Below are 21,095 nucleotides of genomic sequence, written 5' to 3'. Positions count from 1 at the left end.
TATTTAGCTGTGTTTATCTTTCCTTCATCCTGTGGCAAGCAGCTGTTTTCCCATTATTCTCAAGGTGATTTTTCATGTACCAAACTTGCATTAGGTGGTGAGTGTTGAGATGGAAGTTTGTGCACAGAATTACTTCATTGTAGTGTAGAGAATGAGTTTTAATTTTGCTGAGCAGTCTCAATAGCCTTTTGGTTTTCTTTTTGGAAGTGCAGCCAATTTCCCAGAACCTCCTTAGTGTGTCTCTTCCTGAAACCCTTGGTAAAAACTGGATGGAAAAGAGGCAGGATTATCATGTGGTTGCTGTCATGTAACACCAAGAGCAAAGCCCAGAGTATACCACATGTAATCCTTAGGGAATACAGCCTAGGCAAGTAAAAAGTGAGTGGTTTTAATTGTATGAGGTTCACTCTCAGAATTTACTCTGAAGCCTTTCAGAGGGTGAGATAGAAAGGTAACTACTGTGTCTTTTTGGATGTTTCCTAAAGTTTGTAGTTGTGATGATCAAAGTCGGTTGGTGAGGACCACAAGGGATGACAATACAAAGACCACACAGCTTTGTGACCTATGAAGTTTTGGGACTGCAGTGAGCATTGATGGGACAGGCAGCTGCTAGGCAACTTGATTTAAATGCTACAAATTAATTTGTCCTAACTGCCACAAATTCTGCACCATCTTTCTAAAGCTCAGTCCCATGTGAATTATCTCACTTCAGAATCTGGAATGGATGAGAGTCACAAACCTGTGAACTTTGTGCTGAGAGGGTGTGTGTAATACAGTGGTGCTGGCTGGCTGCTGGATAAACAAGTGCTGTTCTTGCAGTGGGATAACAGCATTGCTGTGTATAAAGTGTGTGGAGTGCCAGTGGTTGGTAGGCTTTGTGGTGTTTTACACTTGAAATCAGTGTAAATGCTGGCATCTGAGTGTGGGGAGGGAGGGAGGAGGTTGTGTGTGTGAAAATGAAGCTGATTGATTACTGAAATGAAGAGACTTGCAGCAACTGGGTGTTGTCTGGCAGGGAAACGTGTAACCTGTCTACCTGAGACAGAGCCCGATACCAAGTAGCACACAATTTTATTTAAAAGGAAAAAAAATCATCTGAGTAAATAACAGGTTAAGGCAAACACATAGCACATGGAAATAGCTGGTCAGAAGGTTGGGTGGCTGCTGTGCGCTCACACCTGGGCCCTGGCTGGTGTGAGTTGAAGAATCTTAGTTAGGTGTTGGAGCAGATGCTTGTCTTTCTCTTTAAGCACCCCTCCTAGTTGAACGTGCTGCTGACTGTCCTCCTTTAGTGCAGGGTGTTCGGCCTGTAGCTGTGGCTTCAGGTCAGCAGAGCGTAGGGTACCCCATGTGTTTGTGAAGCAAGAGCCTGCTTCTGATGGGGTTGGTTTGTAAGGACTTTGAGGGGCGGGGGAATGAAGTTTTCCATTACTGTTGCTTTTCCCCCTACATCATAACCGATTTCAAATGGTGCTAGACAAAAACTGAGACTCTGAACACCAAGAGAAATCGGTCAGCCTGTGTAAGAGACATTTTCCTGGCTCAGAAGAATCCTCTTGCAGGTGACAGCTACATGTTCTTTAGAGACGACTACTCAGTGGTCTGAGCAAGTGCTTCACCCGCACAGCGAGCATCTTTCTGTGTGTAGGAACGGGTCTGACAATAGTGAGGTCAAGGAAGAGTAGTTTACCTTCAGGTTAGTGCTTTGGAGGGAAGGGTGAGAAGTCTGGTGAAAACGGTACTAGAAGTTCCCAGCAAGAAACTTAAAACAGAATGCTAGAAAAGGGAGCAGGTTCTGTGTGCACCAGTGTGACATCATCATGATTGCTGAAGGCACTTCTGTGTTCAGCTGCTGAGATCAAATTGTTGGAGGGAATTTCTGTGTTTGCAAAGCAAGTCTCTGGGAGCTACGGAATGGTAATTCTGTGGCTTAGAGTCCCCAAGCACAGAGTGGAAATAGATTTACTCCAAGTTAGTAAATTAAACCTTCCTAGTGATTGCATAATAAAGTAAAGGTACTCTGCCTGTCAGGATACACTAAGTACTACGTTGGTTTTCATGCAACTTTCGTATCACTTTACTCTGGACAACTTTAACTCAGTATCCATTGTTTATTAAGTAGCAGTACATTGGAAGGAAGCTGTTCTGTGGCCGCCCTAGCTTGAGAGGGTGTATACAGTGGTTGTATAAGTGTCTAGAATCAGATGATGTTACAAAGTGGATGGCTGGCAAAAAAAAAAAAAAAAACACTGGAAAAAAGTGCTGGTTTAAGGAGTAGAGGCCATTGGTCAAGTTAGCAGCTGCTTGATCTCTTCCCACGCTGTAATTCTTGCTCCTAGAACACTGATTTCAAATGGTGCTAGATACAAAGTGGGAAAATCTAAGCCACCATGTGAAACCAGCTTCCAGAGGAAGACACATCTCGTGCACGGCTGCAGGCTGTGAGAGAAAATCCTTCCATCTCCACCATACCTAGAGAAAAATTAGTTTATTTAATTGTATTAGAAAGCAATACAGTGAACTTCAGGGCAGTTATGTTACTAACACTTTGTTTTGTTTTGGCATTTCCTGAATAGTTGAGGCTGATACAGGAGGAATGAAACAATGTGATGGACAAACCCACTGCTCTGGCAGTGACTGTAATTTCTTTTCATAGCCAGGTGGAATATATTGAAGCTTTTACCAGCGAGTAGTGGAAAAGGTCTGACTTCTCTGGGGTGCAGAGTATGGTACTGGTAGGGGGGAGTTTGGGTTGTATAGGAACGCTTTATTTCATGCCACTGGAGATAGAACTATAAAATTCATTCTGTCCGAGGTAGAGAGGGTTCTGCCTTGCTATTTTTTACTGGTTTCAGCATTATCTGAGAGGGCAGGATGGGTCTGGTCCTTGTTGTGGGTGGGAAAAGAATTGTCATGGCATCATGATGGCCCTTCCTGTGCCTCCTGCATCACACAGCCTGGGGACAGCATGCCCTTAGCCAGGCTGTGCAGGGTTTTGAGAGGAGAGCTTTAAATTCTACAGTGAAAAAACATTGCATGGAGCCACTCTGAGTGTGGGTCAGAGCAAAACCTTTTGAAAAGGGGCATTTGCAAATCTGAGAGGCTCAAGGAAAGTTGCTGAGGGAGTTGGAGTGCATGAAAATGAGTGGTTGACGGTTACTGGAGGTGGAATAGGTCTGAGCTGTGCTGTGGTGCAGCACAGCTGTGGTAGTTAACCCACAGTGACTTGTCTCAGTACAGCAGGAATAGATGGAAGTCTGTGAATGACTATGTACATGCATAATTCAGGCACTGTCAAACCCGGGCCCCCGTGTCTAACCTGTGCTGATGTAAAATGGAATGTAGCACAGCAGAAGTGCAGTTGGGAGTTTCATTGATCCATGACATGGCTTTTTGGCAATTCTTTTCCTTAGTTTTGTAACCAGATCCAAGATCTGCTTTGGTGCCTACATCCTAATGCACACCACTGACAGGAGAGGAAAAGTGTGGAGAAAAGGAGCAAGAAAGTGGGGGTGGAGGAAGAGGAAAGAGCTGTACTAGATTACAGTGTCTAGATATTTACTGTCGTTTCTAAATCCATTAACTGGGGCAACAGGGTGAAAGACAAGTGGAAAGCAGGTTCCCTCCCCAGTGTCAGTCTTGCTGGCACAGTTATGTATGAGGCACCCTGTATTATCAGCGTGAAGATTTACTACTGGAAAAAGCTGGGCTGATAGTTCCTGCTGACAAGGGGTCAGTTGTGGCACAGAAAGTACCGCAGCAGCAGCTTCCAGAAACAGGCTCAGAGCAGGAGTTGCTTTGGTTTTCTCTTGTCTCACTATTAGGTGTGTGCCTGAACAGTGAAAAGAAATCTTTATTAACAAGAATAGTTGGAGGAAATGTAGCTTGTGGGGAGCTTCTCTAAAGGTATGAGATGGCCAGAGTCTGAGCTGGGTCTGAATTGCATGCCTCCCCTCTCAAAGGAGACTGACCCTCCCAGAACCACCACACAGCAGGTGAAGACCAACAGCTCCTTCATTATTTATAGTCTGATAAAAACCAGGTTTCACCTCAGCATAATGAAGATGCTGCTGCCCTTCCTCCAGGCTAGCTGAAGAGTGCCCTATGCCTTAGCAAGCTCCCCATCCGTCCCAGCAGCCAGAAGGGGTCAGTCCTTCCTCCCAAACTGCAGGTACACCGTTTACAAAGGACCCACCTGTGAGAACGTGTGCTCTTCTGTCCAGACCTAACAGCGTGCTTGGGCAGGCTGTGGGGAGAGGTGTGGTGGAGTAAAAGAGCAGCTCAGGGGCTGGGATACACAGAAACCAACCCAGTGCTTGTCTCCAGTGTTTGCTGGGCCTGTGTTAAGCATGTACATACAGACACGTGTGTGTGTGTGTGTGTGGACAAGCGACTACTATCAGCTGTAGTTGGCTTTGCCAAAGTGTTTGATAAATAATAGTGGGGGGAAAAAAGTACAATATTATCATTCAGGGGTTTTCCTGCTTTTTCAGACACGTTTTAGTAACTGAACTGTCCTGTAGCTCCTATCAGAGGAAAATGTCAAGCTTTTCATGGACTTCACACTGCTTTCTACCTTCTGTGTGAGACAAAGGTAAAAAGGGAAGAAATCCCTGCCTCCCCCATGAAAGGGAACTTCCTCCCTAGCCCAAGACCTTTAATCTAGTCTGCAGGAGCAAGGCAAGCCTGGATGGCACAGACCTGATTTTCACAGCCTACAACTTACGAACGAAGGCACTTCTGGGGCTTCCACTGTAAGCAAAGCAGATCTCTGCCTGACCCCGTGTGCATCGTAGCATTTTTCCCCTCCATTTTCAAATCACAGAGTGAAACTCATGGTTCATCAGACTCTGGCCTCCCCTGGAGAAAAGATTCCTGTTTTACATGCAGAAAATGTGAGCTTGATGCATCATCCTCACAGTGCAGGAATGAGTCAGACCAGGGCCAGGTGCGGGACAGAGGGGTGTGACAGTGCAAGTGGTGACCTGTAAGGGGAATTGAAATGAGTGAACTTCTAAGGTTTCAAAAAAAGCGTCCTCAGGCTGGAGGGGGTGTGTGTAACTGCATCTGTTTGTTGTGCAGTTCTGTTACTGTGTGGGGTTGTGTAGGTCAGGTATGGACAAATGTGCCCTAACTTGCAGCCTGAGCCAGGCGTTGGTGTGTGACGCGTTCTGTGTCAGCAGCAGTGCTGACCTAGGCTGAGTAAAGGGAGGATAGATGCTGCCTTGCTTGCTGGAGTCGGTGCTGGGGACTAGGGGATGGCTTAGAGATCCCGTTGCTGTTACATGCAGCAAAACATGTGCTTCCCTGGGAGTTTAAAGCATAGTTGAGATGTTTTTTTTCTTGATTAGGACTAGAACGAAATCTCCAGATTGGGTGTCTGAGTGAACACTGACTATTCCTTTAGTCCTGCTCTTGTAGCCTTTATAGTAAAAGTAAAAAAGCACTCCAGGTCTGCAACCCCTGTGCTATGTGTGTGTGTCCCAAAAAACCCCAAGGCAGGCTAAACAGCAGGCTGTACCATGCTGTGGGTTGAAGCCCATAGAGCCTTTTGTCCCAGGGAGCTAAATTTGAGTAATGGGGCAGTTTGGCCTGCTCACCATCTGAGTCACTGATTTCGATTCCTATTAAGGGTGATCTGTCAGAGCGCTCCCCTCCTCTGGTCTGGCTGTGCTGAACTGTCAAGGCGCTGCCTGTCATTCTAACCCACTTCTTAAAATGGTTCAGGGGTGAGGGGGAAGCCAGCTTTCTGTTTGCTTATTCGCTTAATGTAGGGAGAAGCAGCTTTTCCAGATAATTTAGGGCAGGCCAGGGGATTGGTGGTGTCTGTGATGGCTGAAATCTGCCTTGTGATGAGGTCCCAGAGCTGCATCTGGGCTCTTTCTCTTAGCGTGGTGGCAGTGAAGGCACGGTACTGAGGGGGTAACGCTTGCTGCGTTGGGCCAGTTTGATAAGGCTCATTCCCAGCATGGGTTTGGTGCCAACCAGGATTCTCCTAAACAAGGCTGAGCCACACTCTGGCAGTCAGCACCAGCAAATGGATGTTAGTGCTTCAGGACCCTCATTTTGAGGGTGAGGTAGTTCAGCATTAGCCTTCACCCAGGCACAGCGATGCGATGGGCCATACCACCCTTCAGTTCATGGTTCTGCTGTATTGATCCACGATCACTACAGTGTTTGGGTCTAACAAAGTGGGCTAAAAAATCTGCAGGAGGCTTTAATTTGCCACTTTACAGATATTTTGGTTTTTTAGAAACTTGCAGATAGTTTGTAACAGTCCAACATCACTGAAGTCAGGAGGATTTATTCAGAAAGCCTGTGGGGTGGTTTAAATCTCACAATCTCACAACTTTTTTTTGGGAATGGTTAAGCTTAATCTAACAGTTATTTGCTGTTGCCTGCCCCAGAGCTATTCTGAACCAAAGGGAGTGGTTTTAGCACGGTGACCATTCCAGGAGTGCTAGATACCAGGGTCCCTTGTGCTCATCTGAAATTGCTTTCACTTGCCTGGAGTCAAGGCAGTTTCGTTCCACCTTTGCTTTCTTGAGAGTTCCTAGGCAGAACCACGGCCTGTTTGGAGGGCACAGGAACTACTGAACTGCTGAATCCTACTGAGGATTTCAGATTTCACGAGGAACAATGAGGTGAAACTGGGCAAACCTACGCAGGGGAAGAGAAGCATCACACTTAACATGACCCAGATCATGGAAGAGTGGTAGGAAAGCGCAGCACTGAAAACTCATCCCATTTAGCCATGCACAGCTCTGCTGCACAGCACACTGCCAAACTAGCTACACTTTTAAAAAATAATAATAAATTACCCACCACTAAAACCAGAAAAGTAATTTTCTGTACCTAAGCATCACCTTAGAATATGAAGTATTGATTGCAGGTCTGGAAAGCAGTCACAGGGCGGTTATTGTTGTGATTTGTGTAGTCGGCTCAGGAACATGTATTCCCCCAGCGCTGCTGTTCCCACTAGGTAATGTCAAGGGAAGTTGTGTTTTTATTTGTGGTGTTCAAGAGACAAAAGAATGTCCTGTGCCAGTGAAGAGCATAAGGAAGCAAATACTGCCAGATGTTCGCTGAAGTATAACCTGCCCTTAAACCAGACATGGGGAGACATGCCTTAGGTACCTGCTGTCTCTCACCACGATGGGCTGTAGTACAAGGACCTGGCAAAAAAGCTGGGGAACAGTATTGTCCAAACTCCTGACTGAGTCCCCTGAGCACCTGAGTGGTTTGCTTTGTACCTGATCCCAGGATTTCCATCTCCCCATCTATCACTGAAACGTCACTGTATGTTTGAGACCTGTGGTCAGTGAGAAGCATTTGAGCTGTATATGCAGGCACAAAGCTGGTGGCTGCTGAGGGCCACCATTTCCACTGGATAGAGAGTGTTTGTGTGGGGAGCTGAAGTGATGTGCTTAACTCAGAAATAGCTCTCTTCCTTGGAAAGCTTAAGGTCTGAATCACACTGTGTTGGCTCAGTTTTTAGCAGACAAGCTATCACATATGCCTCCCTGTAGGCGAAGAGTCGTCACTGGCATCAGGATTAGCAGCCAGGTTCTTTCCCTTTGAAAACTAGGGAATAATGGCACTGAAGGCTAAGGCTGGCTCTGAGCTTGGCCAGGGCAGACACTGCCCAGGGCTGGAGGCTTGGGGAGGTAGATTAGCAAGCCAGGTAGGCAGGCTGGTAGGACAGACCTGCTCATGTCCGTGCTTGGCCTATGCTGGCTCCTGTGAGCCTCTGTGCTCGGAGCCAGGTAACACACCCCCAGATTGAACTTTGTTATGGCAAAGGTGGGGGCAAAAGAAGTTATCTTGCTCGGGATCCTCGGGGCATTAACCACCACACGTCTCTATGATACCGAGAAGCCTAGAACCAACCTTAACGTACCCTAAGCCAACTGAAAATGCCAGTGGTGTGGACAAATGGGACCACCAGAGAAAAATGTGGACACCTGGGAGGTGACAAGCTATTGAGCAGAGGTCCCTGAAACCGAAAGCTCATGAGAGAGAGACACCACCAGCCTGACAGACACTGCGGGACTCGGCGCAGCCTGCGGAATCCAGCCGCTCGAGATTACAACAGAAATGCAAATATATGCAGACACTTGGAGATTTTTTTTGCCTCTGGATCCCAGTGTAAGTTGATGCCTTGTCCTTAAATACTTGCAACTCCTGATTCCCTGCAGTCCAGAGGAACTCCTGGGGGAAAAGAGGGTGAGAGAGCTAGCACAACATTTCAGTAGCTAGCTCAAGGAACAGCTGATAGATGGGGAATTTTAAACGCTTCTGAGATGCAGAATTCCTGGCATCTCACTTTGGGACTCGGTGGCTCACTACTGCAGTAGCAGTAGTTTTCAAGCCTCACCTCCGGGGTTTGGGGCTCAAGCACTGCCACAGTTACAAGAAATAGGGAACAGGGCTTTCCTGACCCAACGGGGTGCTGACGGCGAGTTGGGGGAACAACCTTGCAGCAGGCAACTCCCAGTATCTCTCCCTGAGCTGTGCCAGTACCAGTGGCATCGGCATCTTGTGAGATTCCCACAGTGGCCATTTCTACCGCTGCCTTTACCCCCCAAACTTCTGGGTGAGAAAGGGCAGAGTATTCCCTTCTTGTTCCTAACAGGGGCACCTTTGCAGCCTGGGCTCAGGACTGTCTAAATCTATATACAGATACAGAGAGCAGAGGGGTGACTTGTATCTCTTGCCTACAGCCCTGCCTGTTAGCATCAGTGATACAGAAACTTAACTGACTTAAATCTTACCCTTCACCCTGCCCAGCCACACCTGTATCCAGCTGTAAGAGACCACCATGAACAAGTTCTAGAAAAAAATACATGGCAGCAGTGAATTATCTGGCTGGGTCTGGAAGTGATTTGTAAGAGGAGCGAGGGGAGAATCCTTGGCATTTGGATGTTTTAACGAATTTTCCCCAAGAAGAAAAGAAAAACATTTGCTTGTAGATGTTAAGCTTCTCACAGCATCAGTAAAGCTCCTGACACAGAGCCCAACGCTGTATTTGTATGACATGGAAATTAACAGCAGCAGCAGCGCTGCAGGCTCAGAGCCTTCTCTGTGAGCAACAAAATGGCTAGGGGTGCTGTCGTGTTCGTTCGGATTCCTTCGCCGTTTGTGGGTGGCGAGAGGTGGATGCCGATGCCCCTGTCATGTCAGGTATGGTTACTACCTTTACCATCAATATTAAATTAATGTTTCTAACCATATTCAAGCTTGTGCCCTCATCAGCTCAACTCTGTAAAGCACAGACAGGAACCAACAGCAAAATCGGACTGCGTCACAGATGTAACATGACCATCGGCAAAACAAGTGCAGGAGGAGATCATGGCTGTCTCGCCAGTCAGGGAGCCTGCCTTCGGTACCAGAGGGGAACACCATGGTAATGCTTTTAAATCTACATTGTGAGTATTTCCAATCCTTTACTCCCTTTACCGAATTCTGCAGGCCCTGGCCAGGCAGAGCTCCCCAGAAAATCACCTGTGTTTTGCCAACAGACCCAACGCAGTAATGAACGCTGCGTCACAATGCCGCACTCGGGCTGAGCGACACCACGAGCTTTGCAAAGGAGGGAAACCAGAATACAGGGGAATGAATCAGCTTACACAGGGTCACACACACACAGGTGGCAGAGGGAGGAAGAGATCCCAGCTTTCCCAAGTCCGTCCTCTCACGGCAACGCACGGGAGACCAGGACGAAACAGCCATGTACAGCCAACCTACAGCAACACCACCGTCCCTGAGCGCAGGATCACTGCTGTCCGACAGAAATAGCCACGGCCCCTTCCTCGCCTTGTTTCTTGCCAGTCCCACAGATTTACCTGCCGACATTAACCTCAATTCCTGAGTAATGAGATTTACAGCCGAAGTTTAACATTGAAATAACTCCTCTTTTAGCTCCGTCTCCTTCCTGTCCCTGCATTTGGTCACAATTAAACGATCGCGGTGGCTAAAAGGTGGTAGAGAGAGAACTGGAAACAAACACCGCCATCCCTACGCTGCACACCGATACTCCAGAAGTACGTGTATGCCTGAGCAAGCGTACAGGCTGCACCTCCTGCCAAAGGACTGAGAAATGCCATTAAGCAGCACTAGCTTTGGAAATTAATAAGATCCTCTGTCCCACAACTGCGATGGGGAATACTACTCGGGGTTATCCACACAGACAGTGCTCAGTAACAAACGCAGCCCACCCATCTTCCATGCAACCAAGCAGCGTTTCTCAGCCCAGCTCCTGGCTGTCCAGAATTACCTCCATGGCTGCCCAGTACTGTTCCTACGTGTGTGTGTGTGTTTACGCCTGTCCGTCCTGCTGCAGGGACCACCGTCGTCACTGCTATTCCTGTTGTTCCCCTGCTCTGCGGAACTGGCGCTGCAGGAGGTAAGGATGCTCCAAGGGAGCCAGCTACAGCCAGCGAAGGCTCAGTGAGTCAGGAGGGGTTGTGACGACTGCAGTAAGAGTCTGAAATTCCCTATGGAATCTGGCAGAAAAGGAGGGGAGGCAAGAAAGGTGGAGATGGGAAAGCAGAGAAAAAAAAAAAGGTGGGGAGTGGCACCTACTGTCTGTTTTCTTCTCCCCACCCTGCTCCTACCACCGCACTGCTGTGCGAAATGGCATCCTCCCGTCTACAGTACTGCGCAACGGAATGGAGTCGGGGATAAATCCGCACTGCGGACGGCCTTTGTGACCAAACAACCGGCATTCGGTCTGGGTAGGTGTCTGGGTGTAAATACAGGTCTCTCTCTCTCTCTCTCTCTCTCTCTCTTCCCCCCCCTCAGACTGCCGTTCGGAGGACAGGCTACTGCTGAAGCAATGGAGACGGTGGACGCGGTACGTTCGAGCCGGTTCTGAAACCAGCGGTTGTTGCTAAACAACCGGACCTGACGCTCAAGATGTCAGTGAGTGAGTAATATAGATTAAATGCTTGATGCCACCCTATCCTTAAACTTGTTTCAGCCTTGATCTGATGAAAGGCTAGGCAGTAATGTTCCCTGCTGTATGAGAAAGCAAAGTTACCGCTCCACTGCATAATCGGGAGACTTCCTCGGCCAGAAGGACCAAGCTCAAAGCTGGTTGTGTCCTCAGCACTTCCAGGCAGAGCTGCCATCTTCATTGCTGGTCACTTAAAGAAGAGAGGTGAAAAAATAGTATAGTAATGGTTAAGAGACAAAAGCGTTCTCCTCTTCTTCTCCTCATCCGCTGTCTGGAGCTGCTCTGCGCCCTCAGTCTCCCATTCACCCACAGCCATCCCTTCCCAATCCTTCCATCCCTGTTTTCTAACGCTCTACTTTCTTTTGCAGACCTTACAGACCCATCACTTAGGTCCATCTTCAGCTCTCCCTGACTTTCCTGAGCCCGTGGCGAGCTCACACTTAGGCAAACAAAAGCCAAGTTTGGCCGTGAGCCCTTTTCCACTTTAATTATTCCCGGCGACAGAACTTGCCGGCGCGCTCCCCACCCCGAGCACTTCACGGTCCTGCCACTGATGAGAGAGAAGGAGCAAAGCAAGCCAGGAGAGAAGCCCCCAAGCCCCAGTACTTTCCCCTTCCCTGTCGTTTAGCAGCTCTCGACACGTCATCGTCGCAACCGCACGGGTAAAACGAAACCTCCGCGTCACCCGTGTTGGGCACCAAGGGGTGCTGGGTCTGGTGTTAACTGCTGCTGGCCCTGCCTATGGGGACTGGGCAGGCACCGGGTGGACACTGGGTGGGCAGTGGGCAGGAAGCAGGCATCGGGCAGGGAGCGAGCACCAGGCAGGGAGCGGGCAGGGAGCTGCCGGTACTTTGAAGCAAGTGAAATCAACGTTGAGATTTGACACCCAGTCCCCGACCAATCCGGGAAGGCTTTTCACCTGCCATCACCTCCTCCACCAATCGGATGGCTCCTTTGGGCCGAGAGCCCTCCCCGGCCAATGGGGAGCCGGCTCTGCCACTTAGTTAATGATGCAGCAGTACAGGGAAGACTATCACATGTGAGCTGGACGGCTGCCAGCATGGAGACACGGAGAGAGCAAGGTAAACAACTTTCCAACGCCAAAATGATGACATTTAATCCCTAAATGCTAGCTTCCCGTCTCGACTCATCCTTAACCCCTTTCAGCTGGTGTGGAAGCGTCTGGAAGGCGCCGTCTACCTGTCCCCAGTGCTTTTAAAAACTGGCCGACATGCCCTGCAATGATCACTGCGTCACCGGTTGCCACTTTCCGAACTACGCAGTGACAAACCTCCGAGCTCTGAAATGCAGAGCGCCCGTTAACCCCTCCACCCAGCCCTTGCTGACACGCCAGCCTTCCGAGAGACAGGGGGGGGGAAGGAGGGGGAAGGGGGGGGTGTATGGGGGGGGGAGGATAAAAAGCCCAAACAAAACCTGCAAACAGCAGTCTTTGCAAAGTTGTCATCTCTCCCCCGCGCCTGCTACCCTCCTCTGCAGCACAGCAATGCCGGCAGGAGTGACATTAGTACAACCTGTGCCGTCGTTCCATTGAGAAAACAGCTCTGACGCAGAACAGAGCAATCATACCCAGCCAAAATAACAACACCGCCGCTTTGGGATCCGAACTCAGGGACGCCGGGGGGAAAGGGACACCCTGCAAATAATTAAAATACGTAGATGCAGCTCAAGCCCCATCCTGATTAAAGGGTACGTACGTGGGAAAGACGAACCGGACCGAAGAGCTCTGCCCGTGCACCATCTGCGCAGTCCTCAGCCCTCTGCTCGCTGTGTAGCGCCGCAGAATAGAAGGTTCCAGAAATTTCCTTTCCGTTAACCCTTTCGGTGTCTGCCCACTCTCCCTCCCCGCGGGATTAAGTGCGCCGGGTCTCCAGCATCGTCAATGGGCGAAGCCTCCTACGCCAACCGAGCCCGAACGCGATCTTTAACCGACGCAGGATGGTGGCAGGAGCCCAGTCCCTGGTCTTGGGGACACTTCTCGTTCTGGAGCCCTCTCTGCCTCTCTTGCTGCCTCTCTCCCCTCTTGCTGCAGCAGGGCTGTTGCTGGTAGACCTATCGACGGAGCTTGCTCTCTCTCACTCTCTCGCTGAGCTCTGTGACGCAGCTCTAAATTCTCCAGCCTGCTCCCTGTGTTATAAGAGCGGAACTGCAGCTTTCCAGGGAGCCCGTGCCAGCGGTGCCAGGGCCAGGCAAACCGGGGGGGAACGTCGCTCCTGGACTCTGCACCTTTTTTTGGTAGTTATTCTGTTCTTCACCTCCGTTCCTGTGCTTCCTCCGAGGCGCTCAGCCCCGCATCTCCTTCTCTGCTTCTGAGTCATGCTTACTGGGTTTAACTCTTTTAGGCTTGGTAGTCAGCAAACACAAATCTCCAGCGCAGCCGAAACCACAGCCAACTTTGTGGTGGTTTCTGCTTTAAAAAAAATCCCCAAAGCAAATCATCTTGGCTCTAAAAAACAAAACACACGCGCGTTCCAGTCAAGGGTTCGTGCTTTCTGATTAACTGTTTGGGTGACAGGCACCGCTCCTCGACTTCCTAAAATAAGATATTTCAGGCCTACGCCCTGCAGACGCTCAGCAAGCGGCTGCCCCCGAGCACGAGATGGCTTAGAAGGACCTGCTGCCCTCAAGGAACGTGACTGATCCGGCCCTAAACGGCATGAGGCTGCTGTGGGACCCCAGGGTGCCAGCCACGGCCCTTATGCTGAGTAGGCCTCTGCTGTGGGACCCCTAGGTGATGGCCATGGCATTGCACTGAGTAGGCCTCTGCTGTTGGACCCCTGAGTGCTGGCTGTGGCCCTTGTACTGAGTGGGCCTCTGTTGTGGGATGCCTAGGTGCCAGCCATGGCTGTTGTACTAAGTAGGCCCCTGCCACTGGGCAGCTGCACGGTGCGAGAGGGACACTGGTCCTGCTGGAAAGCCACGGGCTCCTCTTAATCTCAGCTGTATTAATAAGTGTTATCACACCGATTCCCGGTGCTGGGAGTGGGCCTGGGAGCTGATAACTGCGTTCAATGTAACAGCCTCTGTCAGAGCAAGGCCACAGGCAGCTCTATTTCAGCACCACGTCTGTTCTGCAGACGGACAGACCCCCCTTGCCTCTGCCCCCCCCCTCCCAGCCCTGCAGTGATCTCGTTGCCCTCAGCCAGCACCAGGCAGGGGAAGCGGCGCTTGTCCCTCAACACCGGGAAACAAGGAAGAGGAGGAGGAAGAGAAGGATCAGTGAGAGATCCAGGAGCCAGGGATCCAAAGGGAGCTAACGGGAAGCCAGCCCAGTGAACGGCACTTCACACACAAGAAAGCGAACCAGCCAGCCAGCATCCCATCAGAAAACCACCGACCTGAGGAAGAGATCCCTTCCACACAGCCACCCCTGCCATCTTAATTCCAGACTCCAGAGCTGGCTGGGAGCTTGGGGTTTTTCACTACAACCCAAGCTGAAGTAACCACTCTTTTTTCCTCTTCGCAGCAGTCTGAAGAGCCTGCGCTATTTTGGGATTTGTCTGTACTACACTGAGAATGACACCTGTTACGCACAGACACCAACGGGAGGGATTGTGAGCTCCCGGTTTCTCAGATACCATTCTACCCCAAATTTTTTAAAGAAAAATAAAAAAAGGTGGGAGAAAAATTAGCTCTGAGGTAGGGGAGCAGCGTCGGCACCACGAGCCAGGAGGTGGGACAGGGATAACCCCCATGAATCCAGCAGGAACCAGCATGAAAAAAATGTGGGAGCTCTGCTGTAGCTGATGCAAGGGGAAACCAAACCTCCACGTGACCAAAAGAAGTAGTGCTGGATCAACTGAAGGCTGCAAGACGTGGTTTCTTAGGCAATCCAGCCCACGGAGCTCTGAGCCTCACATCCAGGCTTTGTGGCCGAAGCTGCCAGCATTAACTACTTCAGTTAACGAAGGTAAAATTGTAAGAGCGCTCCGGCTACTTAAATGAGTCACCCAGCAGCGATGCTCGTTAAAGTAGGCCAGTGTTCTATGTGATGCTAAGCCAGCCGCCTGTGCTGGTTTCAGTTACCCCTGAGTTATCTCAGGAGCTCCACCGCCGTGCAGGGCCGGAGCGGATTTTCCCCACTCCCCATTTTCCCCACTGATGTGGGGCCAACGTACAACCCCCTGGCACCACGCAGACGAGACTGGGAGCATCTCACTGGACCCCCAAGACCCAGTGAAGCTCTGACCAGCATCACGAACGGCGCTGGAGCAAGGTAAAGGCCTCAGAGCCTCAGAAATGGGACTGACAGCCGGTGCTTTTAGCTCCTTGCAGCTTTGTCAGTCCTGTGGTATATTAAGAAAGTCAAATGGAACTTTGATTTATTCTGACTTGTATCTTTTGGTTGCTTTCAGGGGAAAGGCAGCAGGTTATGTTATGGTTTAGTTTCATTTGAGAATCACTGGCCTGGGAATATTTCTACCTTTACCTGACTGTAAGTATTTAGGTATTTACTCGGGCTCCCAGGAAGGCTCAAAGTCGTAGGGCTGGGAGATGCTGAGCCCTACAACTAACCATGATGGAATGGAACCCTTTGGCCTCAGAACAGAATAATGAGACCCAAAAAAATAAAAGAATAAAGGCATCTTCTCACGCTGTTGAGTCAGTTAAATGTTGGGCAGGCTTTGGCATTTGCTGTGAGCTGCAGGAAGGGAAGAGCGGCTGCGATTCCACAGTAGGAATCTGGGATGCTCTGCTGGTTTAAGTGGAGCCCATGTGTGCATTTTGTTTAGGGTGGGGGGTGGTTTTGTTGACTTTTTTCCCCCCCTCCGCTCCAAACTCTGTCTAAAAGCAGGAGGCACGACTCTGGTTTTGTAAGAACTGGCTGCAAGGAGCAAAGCCTCAGGCTGGGAAGCAAGCTTGGTACGTGGAATTAATCCACAGCCATGATGGGAGGCAGCCTGCCCGGTCTCACTGTGCGAATGGTGGTGTGAGTCTCCAAAGGTAAGTCTCCCTTCCAAAGCCCGGGGTGACCACATGCCAGCTACAGCCCTGTCATGGGTGCTCTCAGTGCTCATTGAAAGAGAAAAAAAGTGTTGGTAGCACCAGACAGTGCACTGGGACCCCACAGCTTACACCCCATGGGTTCAGGCTGGTTGGGAAGTTTCTTCAGAAAGAGGGAGGACTGAGCCCCAGACATCATCACTACGTTGGCCATCAGTTAGAGATTTCCATGTCCTAGGGAACCTGCTTTGGCAGGGGGGTTGGACCTGATGGTCGCTCAAGGTCCCTTCCAACCCCTATAATTCTGTAATTGTGTGATTTCCTCAGCATCTGGAAGGGTCAGGGACTGTAGGAACTGTGTGCTTGCCACTGCTTGTAGGCCCAGCTGGCCTATGAGCGTCCTTGGTTCTCGGGCACATCCTCGGTTCTCGGGCATTCCCATGGGGGTTTCTGCTGGCACGCCACGGTGACAACATGCCAAGCCCACCCTCCCAAAAATCCAGTCCTCAGGCAAGTCATTATTGGTGCTGAGGGTGCTAAACCGACCTCGGCCACCCCCCCCAGGAAAGGTCCTTGGTCTTCTTAATGAGGAATGAACCCCTCAGGTACCACCTGCACCTCCAGCTTCCCGCTGGCAAAGTCCTGGCTCGGCTTTTCGGTTTAAATGCCATCGGCCACACCTTCCTCCCACTGCAGGAAGCTGCGACTGTTAAAATCAGGGCATGTTCCTGTTTAACTAAAAGCCTGAGATCAAATAATCTGGAGGCCTTGGCTGTACCAAGCAAATTCCTGCCCGCGATGCGGCGAGTCCGTGCAGCTGTAAATCCCTAACCCCGCGACCTCGGCATCCGTGTAAGTGATGTCTCGACACATCATTGTGTGCAGAATCAGGGGCAACGCTGACAGGGAAATTCAGGAGTTCCTTGTGCCCAGATTTTACTCAAGTTGTGCCTCTTGCTTAATTATACTCTGTCCTATTGCACAGAAGGCCCCCAGTCAATTAGTGAGACTTATCCATCATCTGCAACAGAAGCTGCCGGAACAGCACGGCTTTGAGAGGAGATTGATAGGGAATTATTTCTGGGAGATACTTTCTTTTGGGGTGTTTTTTTTTTTTCCCAAAGGAAATAAGAAATAAGACTTCAAAGTCTTTCCTTCTATTTTCAGGCGTGCGTGGCCAGCAAGTGATACTTCACAGTCCTGCAGTGTGACCCTGGCAGTCCCGGGACGGGCAGATTTCCACAGAACCAGAGACTTCCAGCTCCAAAATTGGATTATTTGTTGCCACCAAGTCTCCTGAAGTCCCTGAAGGAATATCCTACACAGATACTGCACATCAGGTTTTGTTCCGCTGTGTCAGCAGTAGAAAAGGTACAACAAGGTTTGGGGCGAGGTGGGGGTTGGGTGGTCATCCCCAAAGGTTTAGTGTTTTCATGTGGATGCCAGAGCAATGGCCAGCACCTCCAGTTCTGTGCCAGTCCAGCACGATCACGCTTGCTGATCCGTTCACAGGGATCCCAAACAGGAGGAAGAGCAGGAAGGGTTATAGAGAACAATTAAAATCCCTTTTGGAAACAGTTTTAAACTCGATCCTGTGTGCCTGCTTGGGTGGGCACAACTGGCTCTGCACAGAGGTCAGGCTGGGGCTTGTTCCTAGTCCTGTCTGGGTGGTTCGAGGGAATCGGATGGCAGAGCCGGTGCTGAGATCAGAAGACTGCAAATCCAGAGGGGTGGGTCCGTTCCCAAGAGCCATAGGGGATGTGTTGGCATCGGGTAGGCACATTTGCATGCACCGCTTGCATCCTTCGCCCAAACCCAGCCCACGCAGTAACGCAGGCACTGAAATGGAAACCGGCAGGTGAAAACCTGGCCCTCCCTTTGAAACGCTGGAGTCCTGGAATGTACCCTGGGAAGTCTCAGAAAATCACAGCTGGTAGAGCAGGGATCCTTTTCAAAGAGGTGCCGCCTCAAAGCCGAGCGGATGCTCTGTGCCGACGCCGGGTCTGAGCATCCTCAGCCGACAGCTCCGCTCGCTCCGCCGGCTCGCAGCGTTCCTGCTCGGCACCGGGATGGAAACGCTGCCCCGAGGTTGGCGAGGCGGCTCCCGGGGACCCCCAGCCGCTCTGCCCACGGTGGGAGTGGGAGCGGGGGCAGCCGAGCTGCAGGTTTTGCTCCCTTCCAAATCTACGGAGCCAACAGCGCTGAGACAAAAGTAATTATTCCAGCTATTAGCTGCTAAGAATAGAGGCGGCGGGGGTGCGGAGCGCGGCTGAGGTGCACTGACAGCGCAGCCGGAGGTAGCAGGGATTGCAGGGGAAGCACAGAAATAGCCCTTCTCCACGCTCAGCACTTTGAGTCACCGAAACACGCGGGGACGGACACGCACACACACGCAGGTGAGGACAGAGGCAAAGCCACCTGGCCCCTACTTGGAAAGCAGAACATCCCCCTTGGCCCGAATGCGGAATTTCCTGGGAGAAACCAGCATTTTGCTGAGGAACTTGATTTCTCCTGGTTTTTCCCGGTCTTTCCTAAGCAGAGCATCTTCCCTCACGCTTCCCCCCCTGCATCACAGAACACGGCCGCTGCAAGGGACACTTCAAACAGAGCTGGTGCCCCACGCTGCTCCCTGCCCCTGCGGAGGCTCCGGGGCTGTTGCCCCCCCACTTCCCCACCCCCATCCCAGTGCCTGGCTCTCCGGCCACTCTCACACGGGACAGGAATATTTGCAAAAGCAAATATTTGCCAAAAACATCACCTGGGGGGGCAGGGGAGCGGGGCAGCAGGACGGGGGAGTCCAGTGATCTCCAGCCAACTGTGTGTTCCGGGTGTTTTCCTATTAACTGCTTGAAGCTCCCTCTACAAACACATTGTAAAGAGGTTGAACGCGTGATGTTTGCGTGTGGGATCTGTAAATGACCAGCTGGGGGGGTTCATAGATGCCTTTAACTCCTTGGCCTGATGCTCTTTAGTGAACAGCAGCATGGTGGGGATGGTGGGGGCGGGGGATGTCACAGCAAGGCTTTGCCCAGGAGAGCTTGGAGGAGGTGATCATCCTTCCATGCTGTTTGTGCAGCCCAGGGTACAACACATTCCTGATCCATGACTAGGTTTCCAAACCACACAGAGAAATTAATAATAATGATAGTAAAAGTTGTACAACTTTTTTTTTCCTTTCTTTTTTTTTTTTTCAGTACCACAACCTTTGTGTTCCTGCAGTGCTGGATTTCCCAGCTATTGTACATGGGCGAAGGGGGTGGGGGGTAAAAGGGGTTTTTTTTTGTGTCAACACCACCATCCCCAACTGAAACAGAAGCAAACACCCAAACAAATTCAAGGGTTAAGAAAGGAAAAAATAAATTTGTATCAATCCTGGGTGCCACTGGGGGAAGAGTTGGAGCTGGATAGCATTAAACATCCCAGCTGGAGCATGGACAGGGCACCAGACAGCTGGCTAAAAATAGATTAATCCTAATTACAGCCACGCTTCTGCTTTTTCAAGGTTTCCCGTTTCACGTGAGGACACGGAGGCTGTGAATGAAGAGGAGGGGAGAGGGGGCTCGCTGCCTGGTGAGGCAGAAGAGGGGACGGGGGCACATGCTGCCTGTCGTTGCGTAACCCCCGGGAACACGCCGTCCTCCGGCGGGAGTGACGGGAGGAGTGACGGCAGCGATGGCAGCGTCCCACCTCGCCGGCCTTCGGCTGCCTGGCTCCAGGCTTAACTCAGCGCCCGGCCCTGGAAATCTGCTCTCCCAAATTAACAAACCCAGACGAAGCCACTGGAAAACCTTCCCACCGGTTCCCTGATCCGCTTGGCAGCTCCGTGCTGTGCTGGGGCTGCCCGGTGTGGTTGAACCCGGGAGCGGAGCAGCACATCGCATCCTGTCGGAGCAGCCAGAGATCCCTGCTTAAGTTCCTCCAGGACCACACTCACACAGAGCTGTCTTGCTATTATCTCACAGGCAGAATGACAAACTGTTTAGTGTGAAATAAACATATTTTAGCCTCTGCTTTCCAAACTACAGCATTTTATTTCTCCCATAAAGCCAACGAAACTACGGGAAACAACTATTTTGCCACCCTAAAAGATGTAGATTAATTCCTAATTTAAATATTGAACTGGAAGATGTAACAGCTTCAGTTTGTTTTATCAGAAGCCAGGAGATAATGTATGTTATTTTCTTTTTCTCTCCATGGCTGTAGCAGCAATCACTAGGTAATCCAGCCTCCCTGCTCGGGATGCACCTCAGGCTGTGCACATTGCCAGCTGAGCAACAGAAACCCCTGGGAATCCCTGATGCTTATGGCCTGGCCAAGTGGCTCTCACAGGGAAGGAGTGTTGGGAAGAGGGTTCTGCCCAGAAAATGCCCAAAACTGCAATAAAAAAAACGCCCAGAAAATGCCTTAGTGGTTTGGGTGGGGTGGGGGAGTGCTGTTGCTTCAGCAGGTGCCATTTTTACTTACAGCTCCTCAGAAGAGATTGAATTTTACAGTTTTTTTTAGGTTCCTTTTGCCCTCTGCACTGAGATGCAGATCCAGGGCTCGGGGCTGGCTCTGTCTGGTTTTAATTAAATGAGCAAGACTCACTGCAGAGCGGCGGGTACCTCGGGGCTGGTGGGTGCTCACCTGGCCTGACCGAAATCCTCTCGCACGTCCCCGCTTTCCTCTGCGTGGAAGGGAGTCTCGCAGCTCCGCTCTCCCGTATCCCGGCCGTGCTCCTAGCAGGGTTTTTGGCAGAGCCCCGTTGTCAGTGTGCCGGCACCTCCCAGCTCCCCGTGGTTACACCCTGTGTACGAGGGGAAAAAAAAAAAAAAACCCAAAAAAAAAACCCCTCCCATTAAAAGTTTCAGCGACCTTAGTATGACAAAGCAAGATTTTCCGACTAGCAGATGAATAAACAAGGGGGGAAAAAAATGTTTGGCCATCCCTAGGCAGCTCCCTGAGCATTTCTGTGCCTCCAGCCGACCGTGTCTGAAGGCAGACCTCCTCCTTCTCCTCCTCCCTTAGCCCACTGCTTTACAGAGGCACCAACCGAAGGGTGATGCTGCTGCGTGTGCACAGAGATGCTCAGCCCATGCCTCAGAAACACTGATGGCTGTGCGGGCACCGAACGCATGTGTCTGCCAGCCTGGAGTGGCTGATTTTATAAGCAGAGAGATTGGGAAATGTGCTGTGA

The 21,095-nt window shown here is 50.7% G+C and overlaps 2 long non-coding RNA genes across 2 annotated transcripts; one reads left to right on the top strand and one right to left on the bottom strand.

The window, feature by feature from the left end:
- Positions 1-10,370: 10,370 nt before the first annotated feature.
- On the bottom strand, positions 10,371-13,040 carry LOC311201495. The gene is made up of 3 exons (XR_014617866.1): positions 12,673-13,040; positions 11,042-11,147; positions 10,371-10,505 (listed from the first exon to the last, which is right to left on the bottom strand). It is a non-coding gene; the product is annotated as an uncharacterized lncRNA (long non-coding RNA).
- A 2,274-nt stretch (positions 13,041-15,314) lies between these two features.
- Positions 15,315-19,929, top strand: LOC311201494. Its single transcript, XR_014617865.1, has 3 exons — positions 15,315-15,919; positions 17,087-17,290; positions 19,422-19,929. It is a non-coding gene; the product is annotated as an uncharacterized lncRNA (long non-coding RNA).
- Positions 19,930-21,095: the final 1,166 nt, after the last annotated feature.

This window comes from Gallinula chloropus (genome assembly GCF_964237585.1).
Source record: "Gallinula chloropus genome assembly, chromosome: 27".
NCBI classification, from domain to species: Eukaryota; Metazoa; Chordata; class Aves; order Gruiformes; family Rallidae; genus Gallinula; species Gallinula chloropus.
The sequence above is the reverse complement of the archived record's forward strand: the minus strand, read 5'-3'. Positions and strand labels throughout refer to the sequence as shown.